The 16,731-nt window shown below is 35.9% G+C and overlaps 1 pseudogene; it reads right to left on the reverse strand.

Annotated features, from left to right (window-relative positions):
* Nucleotides 1-13,863: 13,863 nt before the first annotated feature.
* Nucleotides 13,864-15,854, reverse strand: LOC110311344 (annotated as a pseudogene).
* Between the last annotated feature and the right edge of the window lie 877 nt (nucleotides 15,855-16,731).

Raw genomic sequence — 16,731 nt, forward strand, 5'->3', positions numbered from 1 at the left:
TATTGCATTAAGAAAGTAGACGCCTTAACACACACACACACACACACACACACACACACACTACTGTGTTAGTTTGAATATGCTTGACCCAGGGAATGACACTATTCAGAGGTGTGGCCTTGTTGGAGTAGGTGTGGCCATATTGGAGTGTCACTGTGGGATAGGCAATGAGACCCTCTTCCTAACCACCATAAGATGAAGTTTTCTCCTAGCAACATTCAGATGAAGATATAGAATTCCAACTTCCTCCAGCAACATGCATGCTGCCTTGCTCCTGCCTTGAAGATAATGGACTGAACTTTTGAAAGTGAAAGTCAGCCCCAATTAATTGTTGTCCTTATAAGAGTTTCTTGGTCATGGTGTCTGTTCACAACAGGAAAACCCTAATACATATATATCTTCATATATGTGTTGTGCATGTACATGTAATATGTTATTAATAGTTACTACTACTAGTAGTAACACTACTACTACTACTCCCACTAATACTTCTACTACTAGTACTATTATTACTGCTGCTACTATTATAGAGATCAGAGTCTCTATCATGCCACACAAGTGCTCTGTCAGTGATATATATCACCATCTTTGATACTGTCCTTCTGCTCCACGGTCATACAATTCCAATCGTTCTCACTATGACATTCCAAGTTAATATCAAAATGTAGCAAATTTATTTTTTTCATCCAAACTGAGGTTCTGTCTTATATCAAGATTTAGAATGGTTAAAGATTTTTAGGAGGTCATTTGATTAATTAAGGCTGGTAAATTATTAAGTGCCATGATTTCTCCAAACTATAAGAATATATAATCTCTTGCTAATATGTTAGCTGCATGTATTCTCTGGGATTCTTAAGGCTTGGAAAATACAAAGCAAGTACCTTAGAATGTCTAGTTATTTTGGCTGGTGAGAAATTACACTCTAAATAAAATATGGATTTCCTTTGAAAAGAAGTTGTTTGTATAAAATATGTCAAGGTAGAACACGATTTGTTTTATGTAATTTGTGCAAAGTACAAAGACTGCTGCTTCCTAGCCATGTCAGTGACAAACAAAATCCAAAACAATTAATAGACAACACATATTTATATATGTATCCACATGAATCAGTTGATAGCCAAATCCATTATGTGAAGCAAGTAGCTAATGGTTTTAGAGTTTAAGAGTCAGTATTTTCCAGAGTGGAGTGAGATCCTTTGAACTGTCTTGTTAACATATACTATTTTAATATCTATGTTCTTTATTGAAAGTGAGTGTCTATGTCTAAATAAAGGTAGCAATCCATAAAGAGAGCACCTCACCCTTACTCTCCAGACACTTCTTCTTTTTAAGGCTTCCATGAAGTTGAGGGTATACAGACCACACCAAACGTCGACTTCCTAGAGATGTGTCTAGGCTACAGAGCAGCTCGTTCATGTGCTGGATAGAAGTCAATCAGCGCCTATGACAGTACAATAACTTAAAGATAGACGTTTCAGCTGGGCAGTGGTGGTGCACACCTTTAATCCCAGCACTTGGGAGCCAGAGACAGGTGGATTTCTGAATTCGAGGCCAGCCCGGTCTACAGAGTGAGTTCCAGGACAGACAGAGCTATACAGAGAAACCCTGTGTCAAAAAAAAAAAAAAAAAAAACGAACAAAACCAAAACAAACAAAAAAGATAGAGGTTTCCAGTTCTTACTCAGAAAGAAGCTTTGCTGCAGCCAAACTCTTTGAAACCTGCTACACCCTCAACACCTTGCCACAAGATAAAGATGGAGGAAGATATTACTGACATTTGTTGCAATCAATAAAGCTGAAAGGAGTTGAACAACAGATGCAGAGCAGTTGAACATGGAGATGCAGAGTTTGGTCTATTGTTTTGCTTTGCTTTGGTACAATATTTTCTCACTATGATGTTATAAAATGGTAATGTATATTCTGTGATACTAGAAGTATGTGACCTCTTTTTTTGATTTTGATTTTATAGGGGACTATAGTTAATAGACTACATGATTTGCAGAAGAGACTTTGAACTTTGAACAGTGTTCAGACTTCTAACGACTATGGGGACTTTTGAATTTGGACTAAATGTATTTTGCATTATGCTGCAGCTAGTATGGCCCCCTTGGGGTCTTGTTTGAACAAGTCTGTGGGAGCCTAGGAGCAGAATGTGGTGGTTTGAATGCGCTGTCTCATGGGAAGTGAGTGGCTTTATTAGCAGGTGGGGCCTTTTTGGAATAGATATAACCTTTTTGGAGGAAAGATGTCACTGGATCTGCAGGTTTTTAGGTCTCCTCGGGCTCAAGCTCCACCAATGTGGGGAGAGTCCCTTCCTGGCTACCTTTGGTAAGTTAGTCTTCTCCTGGCTAGCTATGGATCAAAATGTTGAATTTAAACTCCTTCTCTAGTCCCATATCTGCCTGGATGCTGTTGTCATCCCAGCAAGATAGTGATAGACTAAACTTCTGAAACTGTAAGCGAATGTTGTTCTTTTTAAAAGTTGCCTGGGTCCTGTGTCTCTTCCCAGCAATAAAACACTAAGACAGTATTTAATGAGTGAAAAAATGTGTGTTTTTAGGAGTTGATATATGTTTAGGTGATTCTCATGTCTCATTTTTTTTTCTTAAAATGGAAAAAGAGTGACTTGGTTTCTGAATCTTGAGAACTACCTCATTTTTTTTTTCATACCAATTAAATATTTACCACACTCATGTATGCCACATTATGATTACAATTTCTGGAAAGCAAGAAAAGTTGAAAAATATTATCATTTAAAGAAGAATAATTTAGAGTGAAGGTGTGAAGGAGCTATTATATTAGGATAATACATGAGATAAATCTTCCCATGTGAATCAGTGACCAATTATGGAATAAGGTATTTGAGGAAAAATTAATAACCTGGGTAAATGATGAAACACCCCGTTTAGAGGGACTAACTGCTTAAAAGAGCTGAAATTGAAAGTCTTTGGAGAGAATGTATTGGTAGGTGGTTGGAAGTAAAAGAAAGATTATGTGGGAGTTTTCTGCATAATCCATTCTTCTATGATTAAATATACTTTCTCAGGTAATAAAGAACACCAGAGTTTACACAATGTATATAATGACTTAATTGATATTTTAGAAATAATATTTCAAGAGAGAGTTATAAAAGTCAGAAAGATTGTTTTATTGATCCAGAGAAGCAATGAATGTTGCAAAAATAACCAAAGCATTATTAAAAGATTATAACAAACTGAAACTTGTTGCTATTTTGGTGGGAGGGACAAGGATAAGTGGGTAAAAAGATATTCAAAATGAATGAACTGCCTGAGGGTCATTAAAACAAGAATTCCAATTTGCACCAGTGTAGCACGGCTGTATCCTGAGAGTGAGGTTGGAAGGATTAGGGAACAAATCAATGTGGCCTAGTTTATATCAGGTGATGTTCCTCTGCTTCTCGACTTTCTCAGAATCAAAGCCTGTCCTTATTTTTATTTCTCTCTTAAAGCTGTTATGCAGAATATAAAATTCTATTCCAAATCTAGGATTTATTGTGTCACCCTCACCGATACATCTCAGATCTCAACTGCAAATGGATAAATTGATGTGTGTTTGAGGGTCCTGCCCTATGCCATCAAGTCAGTATGAATATAATTTAGTACATAAGAAAAGACTGATGGCAGACTCTGACAGGGACATAATCAGCACTGAGCCCTTTTGGCTTCGCAAAATGTGAGAAATCATTTGTAATTTAGTTAACATTTGGAAAGAAGCTACTGGAGTCTGTATACTAGCAAAGTGAAGGATATGACACGGTTTTCAAACAAACACTGTTCTTTAAAAAGCAGAATTGAGTGTGGCAGGGATAGACTATCTAGGAAACTCTGTTACAATGTAACCCAAGGTTGGTGAGTTAATTTTTATTCTTAGGAATAAATTTTCTTCCAGTTTCTGGACATTATTACTGTTATTTTGTTTTCTGTTTTTGTTGTTTTAGTTAGTTTTTCTTCTGTTTCACAGAACTTAAACTTGGTCCTTGGGTCTATTCCCATCAAAACTGACTTATTGAAACACACTTTCAAACAACCTTTCCCTCTTGCAACGAACTAATAAATTTGCTTTGGTTGTTCAAATCCTACAGGAAATGTTTAAAGTCATCTTGTTCATTCATCTGTTTGGATTCTGCATTCTCACTTTAGAGAATAGTCCACAAAGACACAAAATGCAGTTTCTCTATTGCTGTACTCTCCCTGATACCAGCACAGTGCTGATACTGAGATAAGCATTTACCATGTTTGTGCCTAGATCAACACATGAAGATATAAAATAAGAGGCTCCTTAAGACGTGGACTCATTTTGACAACTGAGTGAGATTGTTGAGGGATAGATGATTTGTTTTGCACTTTTTGAATAGGCAAAGAATTTGATAGGCATTTGCTTAAAAGAAAGTTATAAGGAGACAGATGTTCTGGAAATTATGACTAGAATAGAAGTTAGATAAAATACATGTGTCTTTTCTATGAAAAATTCCATTTGATAAAATACAAATATTCACAGAATAGAAAAATATCACATGTACAATACAAAAAAATTACCAAATTAAATATTGCCATGTGGTTATATTTTTTGCATCATAACAAATTCAAAGTTATATAATTGCCAAAAATATGATTTCTTCAATAGATTTGCGACTAAAGCGTGAAATCTTGTTACTCAGCTTTATGTTAGCTTTTTCAAATGAATCTAGTCTTGACTAATACTATATTTTTTTTTTCAGTTCAGGTGCTCCTGCTCCATTGCTCATACTAGATCTTCACACACAGGGTCACTAGATTATGAATAAATTATCAAACTCTATATTGCAGCAGCACCGTGTTCCCAGTGTTGTTATCATAACATGTTAATACCACCTGTGCTGTATCAAAATTTAATTCAGACGTTAACTTATTTGACAACTATCCTTAATCTGTAAAGGGCTGTGTTCTTCCTCCCCCAAGGCAGTTACGCACATATTTCAGAAAAAAAGCAAACCCATTTCACAGCCAAACCAACAAATTAAGGTTCATCATAATGCCAGTGAACATATTGTAAGTGAAATTCTGAAAATAAATAAATAAATAATTCATGGAATAAGCAAAGATCTGTAAGTTAATGGAATTCTGAGCAATGAAGACATGTTATTACAACAAACCCCTGATTAGACAATGGATTTTAACATTTCCTTTTCCTTCCATTTTAATGTTTCCCTTTGTTTTACTTTCCAAGTTTAAAAAAATGACAATATCTTATTTCATGGAAACAAACATTTGGCCATATTCGATAATAGGCAGCGGTGAGAATTCGAAGTTACTTGAGTCAAAGTCATGTGACGTTGCTAAGACTGAAGATGAACGCATCCCACTACCACAATCCATATGTGTACAAACATGTGCTCAACTGACCATGGAGGTGTCTAAGTAGTAGAGAAAGTGAGTCTGGTCGTTGTTCAGTGACTGAGAAAGTAAACAAGCTATCCCGTGATTGCATTCTGAAGATGTAATCTGCACATGAACTCTGAAGGGTTAAGTGCTGTAAGGAAGTATGTGAATTTAGAGATGAGAATCTATGACAATCTTAATGATTATTATGTAAGAAAAATGAGAACGTTTCATTTTTATACATACATGCACACACACACACACATACACACACATGTGTATTAGCTATTTGAGAATTACATTCATGTTTTTAGCATGTTCACCTTCCCTACCTCAACTTTTCTATCATCCAAGAGTAATCTCTTCGATTCACTCCAAATTTTGTTTCTTTATTCCCCTATTAAAATCAGTTTGTGATGTCCAAATATTCTGTTTTATGACTGTTTTTTGGCTATACTTTCAGAGAAACCTACCTTTACTCTCCCAGAAGCTTAGTTTGCCATAAATACAGATATATTTTTGTTTTCCTACATCCAGACCACCAGTTATATCAGCACCATTTATTGAAAATGCTTTCTTTTTTCCACTGTGTTTTTTGTTTCTTTGTCAAAGATCAAGTGTTCATAGGTGTGTCGGTTTACTTATGGGTTTTCAATTCTATTCCACTGATCAACCTATCTGTCTCTGTAAGAACACTCTCTGTTTTTTACCGCTATTGCCTTGTAATACATTTTGCAGTCTGGGTTGCAGATTCCCTCACAAGATCTTTTTTACTGTGAAAAATTGTTTTGTCTATCCTGTTTTCTTTATTTTTTTCCATATGAAGCTGAGAATTGCTCTTTCCTCTTGGAGAAGGAGGAAGAGGAAAGGGAGGAGGGACAGTAGAAGAGTGGATCAGGACGGAGATAGCTACTGGACTGTAGAGAAAAATTGAATAATAAAAATAATAATGATGGTGATGATGATGATGATTCAGGAAAAAGTAATTGGGCTTAGAGAGATTTCTCTGTGGTTAGAGTAACTGATTGTTGTACCAGAGGACTCATGTTCAATTTCCAGCACCCATACAGCTTCAAATAACTGGCTGTAACCTGAATTCCAAGGAATCTGTACTCTACATACACTACATGCATAGAATGCATGCAAGCCAATACACACAATAAATAAATAAATAAATAAATAAATAAATAAACAAACAATAAAAATGTCAAAAAAAATTCCTTGTCATTACTCAGTGTAATCGCTGTTCAGTGTTTGATAAGACTAAGCAAAGTTCTAGAGTTTGGCCCAATCTAACTTAAGTTGGACTTTTGGGAGGTGGTATGTGGTCTGAGACATGTCTGGGTACTTTGCCATTCAGCTGGGATAATTTCTGAAGAGCCTTTTGAATATGATGTAGTTTTTTATATAATAAGGATATGGTAAAAATATTAATACCCATAAGATTGAAGGATGTAAATATTATGTATTGAGTTTATTGCTAAGAAATATGAAAATATTACAAAGCATTTAAAAAATACAGAAGAAAGTAGGCATTGATTATTTTAACCAGGTTATGTATATTTTTCAGAAAAAATCTAATAGACCTATGTTTTTTCTTTTTTTTAATTAGATATTTTCTTTATTTACATTTCAAGTGCTATCCTGAAAGTTCCCTATTAAACAACCCCTCCCCCCCCCCTGCTCTGCTCCCCTACCCACCCACTCCCACTTCTTGGCCCTGGCATTCCCCTGTACTAGGGCATATAAAGTTTGCAAGACCAAGGGGCCTCTCTTCCCAATTACAGAAAATGTGGTACATTTACACAATGGATTACTACTCAGCTATTAAAACCAATGAATTTATGAAATTCTTGGGCAAATGGATGTATCTGGAGGGCATCATCCTTAGTGAGGTAACCCAATCACAAAAGAAGTCACTTGATATGCACTCATTGATAAGTGGATATAAGCCCAGAAACTTAGAATACCCAAGATACAATTTGCAAAACACAAGAAAATCAAGAAGAAGGAAGACCAATGGGTGGATGGTTTTTGTTTTTAATCCTAACCTTACACAAGCCAGTCAGTCCCATCCTGAAATTGTGCCCATTATCTATTTTAAATATGTTTATCAGTGTGAATTTATTTCTCTGGACAAATAACAGCTAATACTGATTCTCATTTCGTAAATTATATACAAAATGAACAGTTGTAAACTTATTTAAATTTAAATGCAATGACAGGTTTTTTTTTTGTAGCATTACATGTGTATGCTATTTGGGATGCTATTTTAAAGGTTTCCTTCAAAATACACATACTATCTGTTAAAGTATTTTTTAAGATAAAATATAAAACAAATGTGAAATTTAAAAATGTTTTTTTTATTTTGTTTAATGCTTATTTTGTTTAAATAACTTTAAAAATTACATTTAGTTTTAAAAAGGCTGATTTCAAAGACTGACACAATTTATTAATTAATATAATTTAAATATCCAGTTATTGACAAAAGCAATAAAGGCAAAAGCATTACTTCTCTTCTGACTTCTTTGGCAATATAATATGAGCTCCTTTCTTCAGCTCTCTAGGCCATCTTTAAAATGCAGTTCTACTTTTCTGTAAAATAATCCATTTCCTTACTGTTGTGTTTGCATAATTAATGTCCCACTCCACAATTTTCATGCACTGATTTTCAAAGACTAATTTCAAAGCTTAGCATTTTATTGCTTCCTGTTCAAGTCTTATTCTGTCTGTTTGCAAATACAATTTGCTTCTGATTAACCCCATTTAAACTCCATATTATAGGAAGGGATAACTTGTAAAATATGAGCTACATGTATCCTTTGTATATAGAATGGTATATTTTAAGGCTAATAACAAAAGTGCAATTACAGAAGGTCAGAAAATCATGATTCTGGCAAACTTCCTCTCAAGAAAACTGTTTGAATAGAACTCTCTAAATCTGGCACCAAATATACAAATGGAAATTCACTGTATTAACTTACTAGCTCTAATACTGAACATAATATTTACATAAATTTAAGTTATGATGAATGTAGAAGCAATTATTTATGGCTTAGCTAACACAGAAATGCACTGATGTGTCAGTACTTATCGCTCCCCTTCTGAAACCAGAACCTATACGCTACATCACAGAATAAGCCGATATTACTACCTGAGTGATCCGCTGACCCATGTTTTCACTTTTATATCTAGGTTTTTATTTTGACTCATCCAGCTTCATGAGTAGCCAGATACCTTCTGCTCAACCACAAAGATTTGTGCCATTCCACTATCCCTGCTCCCTTCAAGCTATGATTGGTAACATGATCCAACTTTTGATTTACAACTGAAGGACAGAACATGAGATTTCATGTGGTTTGCATTGGAATAATGGCAAAATTCCACTGAGAACATTGCTGACGTATATGTTAGGTATTTTCAATATAACATTTTATTTTTTTTTATTGATAAAAAAGCTTTTTAATAAGCTTTCTCAAAAACATAAGACTTAGTCATGAAATTATGACAGCAATCATAATGTATTTGAATTATATTATTTCCTTTTTTATTGGTTATTTTCTTTATTTACATTTCAAATAGTTTCCCCACCAAAAATGCCCTATCTCATCGCCTCTCACCCTGCTTCTCTGAGGATGTTCCCCCACCTACTCCCCTCCTCCCTGCCCTGGAGTTCTCCTACACTAGGGCAAAGAGTCTTTACAGGACCAAGGGCCTATCCTCCCATTGATGCCTGATAAGGCCATCCTCTGCTACATATGTGTACAATTTGGTTGGTGATTTAGTCCCTGGGAACTCTGGGGGTTCTGGTTGGTTGATATTTTTGTTCTTTCTAGGAGGGATGCAAACCTCTTCAGCTACTTCAGTCTTTTCTCTAACTCCTCCATGTGGGACCCTGTGTTTTGTGGTCAGTTCAATGGTTGGCTTCAAGAATCTGCCTCTGTATTTGTCAGGCACTAGTAGAGGCTCCCAGGAGAGAGCTATATCAGGCTTCTGTCAGAATGCACTTCTTGGCATCCACAATAGTGTCTGGGTTTGGTAACTATATGGGATGGATACCCAGGTGGGGCAGTCTCTGGAAGTCCTTTTCTTCAGTCTCTGCTCCACAATTTGTCTCCATATTTCCTCCCATGAGTATTTTGTTCTCCCTTCTAAGATTAACTGAAGCATTCACACTTTGTTCTTTCTTCTTGAGCTTCATGTGGTCGGTGAATTGTATCTTGGGTGTTCTGAGCTTCTGGGCTAATATCCACTTATTAGTGAGTGCATACCATGTGTGTTCATTTGTGACTGTGTTACCTCACTCAGGATGGTATTTTCTAATTCCATCCATTTGACTAAGAATTTTATGAACTCATTGTTTTTAATAACTGTGTAGTACTCCACATTGTAAATGCACCACATTTTCTGTATCCATTCTTCTGTTGAAGGACATCTTGGTTCTTTCCAGCTTCTGGCTATTATAAATAAGGCTGCTATGAACATAGTGGAGCATGTGTTCTTATTACCAGTTGGAACTTCTTCTGGGTATATGCCCAGGAGAGGTATTGCTGTATCTTCCGGTAGTATCATGTTCAACTTTCTGAGGAAACTCCAGACTGACTTCCAGAGTGGTTGTACAAGCTTGCAATCCCACCAGTAATGGAGGAGTGTTCCTCTTTCTCCACATCTCACCAGTATCTGCTGTCACCTGAATTTTTGATCTTAGCTATTCTGACTGGTGTGAAGTGGAATCTCAAGGTTGTATAGTTTTTCAATATATGTATATATACATGTACATTTTATGTATATATAATATATTTTAATGTGTATTTATCTAAATAGTGAAGAAAATTATAAAATTTGGGAGTTTCTAGACTTATCGTGAATCATAAACTATTAACATATGTTGAGGTTAAATAGAAAACACACATTTAATTTTAAAGACTATGATAATCAGCCTGGGGGTATAAGGTGATCCAGTGATGGACATCCCTGAAAACATGAATATAAGAAATATTATACAGACTGAGCAGATTATATATATATATATATATATATATATATATCTTGTTGAATATATACACATTGATATTGATTCAAATTTTATGAAAATCTTTGAAAATGAGATAATGAAAATTTCTGATTCCATATTAAAACCATTTTTAAATTAAGAAAAATAACAGCAACTATACACTTTCTTAGGTACATCTACCCCTTATCACAAAATTAATATTTAGGAAAATATGTAATAGTATGTAAATAGGAGGAAATGGTTCTTTAAATCTTTACAAGACATGAAATTATGTTCACGTTATGCATTTCAATATGTACAGATATAAAAGTAAATCCACCACTCTGACAGACAAGTTATATCAGAAAAGATGTTTTTTCTTAAAATTAGAAACATTATGGCTTGCTTTCTTAGAAACACGAAGAAACAGGTATTAGCTAGGAACAGTGGAGTTTTCCAGATGAGATAGTCTGGACTTAGAAGTGTTTTAGAAAACAAGAAAAGTGCAAAGTTTCACTAAGTCCCTCAAGTAAAAATGATGTAAACCCACAGATGACAGTTTAATGGGCTCAGGCAGGAGGATGGGGATACATAATATCAAGATAAATGGTGCTGAATCCCATGGACAGATTCAGTTACAGACTCTACAGATCAATAGTGGCAATCAGGATGAGAATTTACTGTTAGGGGAACATATTTTGGTAGTATCTGTGGCTGCCTGACAATGCATATTCAAAAGACAAATTATGTACCCTTAGATGTTAACCTTGCTACTGATGAATTTAGTAATTTTTGAGGTATACTAAAAACATTGAACCTCTTTTGTTTAAAAAAAATCATATTGTAGTGATTATGGTATTTCTTCTTAAAGAATTTAGTATCCCTCAAATTATGATCAAACGATTAGTTTTTAACTCACGATATAATATTAATATTGAATTTATTTATCTACTTATAATCTAAACACAGTGAAATCCTGCTACCTGTATTTAATATTTGCAAAAACAAAACATGACATTGAAGGATATGCATTGAAATAGGACTGAAAATGATATATTATGCTGTATTCAGGGAAGATGTCAACCTTGCATAAACTGGACAACACTGCATCTGTTAGCAAAACAGTCATTGACAACTTTGCTTTAAGAAAAATTGCACTTATTGATATGGAGATTAAAAAAGGAACAATTAATCAAGTGTCAGGTTCTCAGTTTTTAGTGTCCATTCTTTCTATAAAATAACAAAGAGATATTCAGAATTTTATTCATCCAGATTGTCAGTTTCATTTTATTTGCTTGCATTTGCAATATATGACACTCTCAGACTGCTATATTAAACACTATTGCCTTCATTTGAATTTGAAATGTCTTCTTAAAAATTTCATGGAGTGAAGTGTTGGTTATTAGTTGGTGGGATTTAGGGCACTGATTGAATCCTGAGGTCGGAGTTGTAATCAACAGATTCTTTCCTTGGCAGATTAAAAATGAATGGTTTTCCAGAAAGAAGATGAATGTCGGTTTTAGAAAATAAGTAAGTTTGGGAAGATCTTCCTTGTCTCTGTGTAACTCCAGAAGGTCGTATGTAAGCTGCCTCCTCCACCACATACTCTCTGTCATGATGTTCTGTCATACTCCATGTCTCACAGCACAGAACCAAGTGACCACAGCCTGAAACAACGGAATAATGAGTAATATACTTTCCTCAGTTGAGTTGTTTCTCTTAGTTTTGTTTTTCAAAGTTATATGAAAAAGTGATGAACATAAAAGAACAGTTGAATACATTTCATGAAGCAATTTTTCTCAAATCATATTCATATGTTGGTATCCACTGTTCCACTAATAGATGATAAAGAGCAGAACACACAGCCTCAAAGGAGAACTGGTGCTTTTCTTTGTAATGATTTTTCAGAAATAATTCTTATAACCTAAACCTGGACATGTAACATTTTTCTTTATTGTGATTGGCTTTTTTCCTATAATTACTGATCAACTATCAAGTGCTGAAAACTTCTAATATCACTTTAAGGTGTATAACTGAAAAAAATACAAGCTGATTATATTCTTTTTTAAGCTAAATAATATGGAGTTTTCTTTTATTAGTGCAACATTTAATTGATGTATTACTTAGATTACTTTTTATGTTTGAAAAATCAGTTATGCATTTGCATCATAAGAAATTTGATGATATATTGTTAATATTTGTAAAATTTCCCCATTGTCTTCAATATTCAGACTTTTCACTTGTGACTAATGTTAGGATTCAAACCTAAAATGAATATATTCCTTCAATCGTTAAGTTATTTGATGTATCAAAGACAATATTACATTAATCTCACACATTGTCTTAATACCTCCTCACTGTTTTGGAGTTTCCTTTTATATTTATGAATTCAATAATAATTCATAACAATTATTCTCCTTTATATCCATAAATGCTTTCAATCATTTTGGTTCAAATATTCATTTTGAGAATTTAACCTTTTTCAGTCCATGATTAATTTTATTAATTTATTTATTTATTAACTTTACATCTGGAACACAGACCCTGCCTTCTTCCTCCCTTCCTAATTCCATCCACAAAAGCCTCTCTCCACATTACCCCTCCACTTCAAAGGAACAGGGAGGTCCCCAATGGGAACCAAGCAACTCTGGCACATCAACTAACATTAGGACTAACCACATCTTTTCCAATTGAAGTCAGACAAGGCAGTCAAGCTAGAGGAAGGGGATTCAAAAGCAGGAAACAGAATCAGAGACAGCCTCCACTCCATCTGTAAGGAGGCCCACATGGGGACCGAATGACACATCTGCTACAAATATGTAGGGAGCCTAGGTCCAGCTCTTGTACTGTTTTCCTTAGTACTTCAGTATCTAAGAGCCCCCATTGGCCTAGTTGACTGTGTATGTCTTTCTGTGATGTCATAGAAGAATCCAGCTCACTCCTTCCTCTCTCTCTTCCACAAGACTCCCCACACTCAACTGAGGTCTGGCTGTGGGTCTCTTCATTGGTTTCCATCAGATGATCAATGAAGCCTCTTAGGAGATAGTTATGCTAGGCTCCTGTCTGCAAACATAGCAGTGCCTTTAATAGTGTTAGGGGTTGGCTCTCTCCCTCATTTGGGCCAGACATTGGCTGTCCTTTGACTCAATCTCTGTTCCATCTTTATCTCTTCCTCTATTTTTTTCCCCACATGTCCTTTTATTCAAGGGTGTACTCAGAGACAGTATTTAAAGTCAGGCTTTTAAAATTAAAGGCCTACACTACAGAATTTTGTAAATATGACACAAAGAATGAGCATCAGGATAATTTAAACCCTCATTATCCTGGAGGCCAAGTTTGTAACAGGGACGAGCAAGATCAGTATCATTCACAAGAAACAATTGAGAAACCACGGATGCTGTGTAATTTTGTCAATGAAGAGAAAGGTCAGTTTCAGCCTTGCTGAGTAGAAAACCAGCAACCAGTTCTTCTGTGACAGAGCATCAACTGTGCTTCAGATCTTTGCCTGAAAATTCTCTTTTTCCATCAGCAAATCTGCATATCTCTGCTGAAGCTTTCTCCTTCCTGTTGCCACTGCACATCTTCTTTTAGACACTCTAGCCTACAGGGAATAGCAGAGTCTTCGTGTTTCTTGAGTTCTTCAAAAATGCATAGCTCCAAGTGAGCCTGCTCAATGTAGTCCCATAAGTCATTCAACTGTTTCGTGAACCCCACAGCATGACACTGGTAACCACCAGGCAAATTTTTCATCTTCTTTTCCATCTTTGCTACTCTCTTGGCTTCTGTTGTCATGTGACCCCTGTTTATCTCAAGTCTCTTTTCAAGTGATTTAATTCTGTCCTTTTGGTTAGTAAGATTAGCTCATGCTTTGAGCAGGAAGATAGAGAACTTGCCTGTAGCGTTCCTCCCACACCTGGTTGTAAGCTTCCCTGGAGAGTTCTACATATCTCATTCCTTGTTTTACCACGTTCATCTCTTGTACCAGGACAAGATTATAGGACTTTTTCAGATCTTCTTTGGAGAAATTCTCATAAGGGCTATGCTCAAGATAGATAATGTACTCTGAATTGTTGGTAGCAAACCAGGCATTTTTTTCTTATTTTTTAAATTTATTTTTATTTTTTATTTTTATTTTTTATTTCCAGATGGCTCGTGAGGGTGATGAAGAAGATCATAAGAAGCATCATAATAATTTCTTTTTTCGATCAGTTCTTCCCTCTTCTGTAAATCTCTTAGAGGTGGTTCTACATTTAAAGGTCTTAAAACCGTTTCATTTACTTCCGACAGTCTGGGTAGATCCTTCTGAACAGGTTTGTGCATTCGTTTCTTTTCCTTTATACTCTCCCCAACTCCTATGGGCTGCTTTGAGCATCCACGTCAATGTAGGCAGCACCTATTTCACGTTCTTCCAGTTTCTTCTCTAATCTTTCTGGCAGAACAATTTTAACATCATTCTTAGGTGCAGGGAAGCCTAACAACCCTATACGGAAATGTTCACGAGATTCTCTTTCCATCTGCTTCATGTAAGAGGGATCTCTATAAGTCTGCCATTCCATCCTCTGGATTAATGTTTAATTTGTCTCTAAATGATGTTCTACCTGGGGTGGCATTAGTGAGTGGGTTAGGGGTTGTTCCACTCTGGGGAGTCAGCCCTTCAGCTCCATGAGGAGTCCTGAAAGGGGTAGACAGAACTGTATTTGGAGTCTGCACAACCTGCTGCTGCGGGGTCACACCAGAGCAACCACTCTCTTGCAGCAAGGTATTAAGCCCACCTTTCAATGGAGTGTCCACATTGGTCAAGGCCATCATGACGTCTGAGCTTCCTGAAGAGTCCCGTCTTGAGACTCTGGTGTCCGTGGTGTTCTCAGAAGTTGCTGTTGTTTGTGACATTGTACTCAGACAGGAGAGTGCTAGAAGCAGTTTGTGATTGAAGGCTCCTCCACCATCTGCAACTTCACTGGCCTGGCTTACCTTGACAACTTCCTGGAGTTCAGCATCTGAAATCTGAGGGGCAGGCAACACAAGCTTGCTTCTCTTTTTAGTAAACTCAGAGACACCACTAGTTTGGAGGATAGCTGATGGTAAATCAGATTCCCCTTTCCTTTTTAAACGCTGTTTGTCTTTTTTTTTTTTTTTCTATCCCTGGTTTCTTTTTCAGATCTTCTCTCCCCATCAAGATCCTGCTGTTGTAATCCTAAAATCTGCATCAAGGGCCTGGTAATTCTCTTCAGAGGTATCATAAAAACCAAGAGCAGGCTCTTTTTCAAATGAGATTTCAGCACTAGAATCGATTCCTCTCTTCTTTTTCCTTTCCTTCTGAACCTCTCTGGCAGCTGTTCAAAGCTCTCCTCTTTTCTGGAGGGCAGCAAGGCGTCTTGCTTCTTCCAACTGTTTTTCTCTTGCTTTCTGTTTAGCCTTCTTTCCTTGAGGATTGGCCAGACCTGCTCGAGCCTCAGAAAGCGTCTCACCTCCATCCTCATCCATGTTTTCCTAATTTCTTTCTCATCCTGTTTAATGCTCGTATAAAGAAAGGGGACTGATATATATATATATATATATTTAGTTAATTTTGTGATCCACTTTGCTGAAAGTATTGATTAGTGTTGTTCTCTGGTCAAATATTTCAGGTCACTTATGTATTCTCAACAATGAACAACAATGCATTGACTTCTCCATGCTCTTGATACTACAGCTATAACTTCAAAGAATAAATTGAGAAGATCTGGAGAGAATGGGCAGCCTTGTCCATGATTTTAGTGGAATTCCTTTTAGTTTATCTCCAATTAATTACATGTGGGCTATTGGCATGCTGTATATTGCTTTTATCATATGCAGCTATGCACCTTGAATCCCTGATCTCTCCAAGACTTTTAACATGAAGCAGTGCTGGATTTTGTCAAAGGGTTTTTCAGCATCTAATGAGATGATCCTATGGGTTGTGTTCATATGGTGGATTATATTCATGGATTTTAATATATTGAACCACCTCTGCATTCTAGAATTGAAGCCTACTTAATTATGTGGAGTGATGTTTTTGATGAGGTCCTGGATTCAGTTTGTGAGTATTTTATTATTTTTGCATCAATATTCATAAGAGAAATTCATCTGAAATGCCCTTTTTTGTTGTTGTTGAGTCTTTGTGTGGTTTAGGTATCAGTGTGACTATGGCTTCATAGAATGAGTTTGGCAGTATTCTTTCAGAAGTCTGGTAGAATTTTGCACTAAAACAATTTAGATCTGGCCTTCCCATGGGGAGATGAATGCTTCGTTTTCCTTAGGGCATGTGGGTTTTTGAAATAGTTTCCATGATGTTCATTCAAATCTGGCAAATGGTATCTATCTAAAAAATCATCCATTTTAT

The sequence above is a fragment of the Mus caroli genome, chromosome 16 (genome assembly GCF_900094665.2).
Source record: "Mus caroli chromosome 16, CAROLI_EIJ_v1.1, whole genome shotgun sequence".
In the NCBI taxonomy this organism is placed as follows: domain Eukaryota; kingdom Metazoa; phylum Chordata; class Mammalia; order Rodentia; family Muridae; genus Mus; species Mus caroli.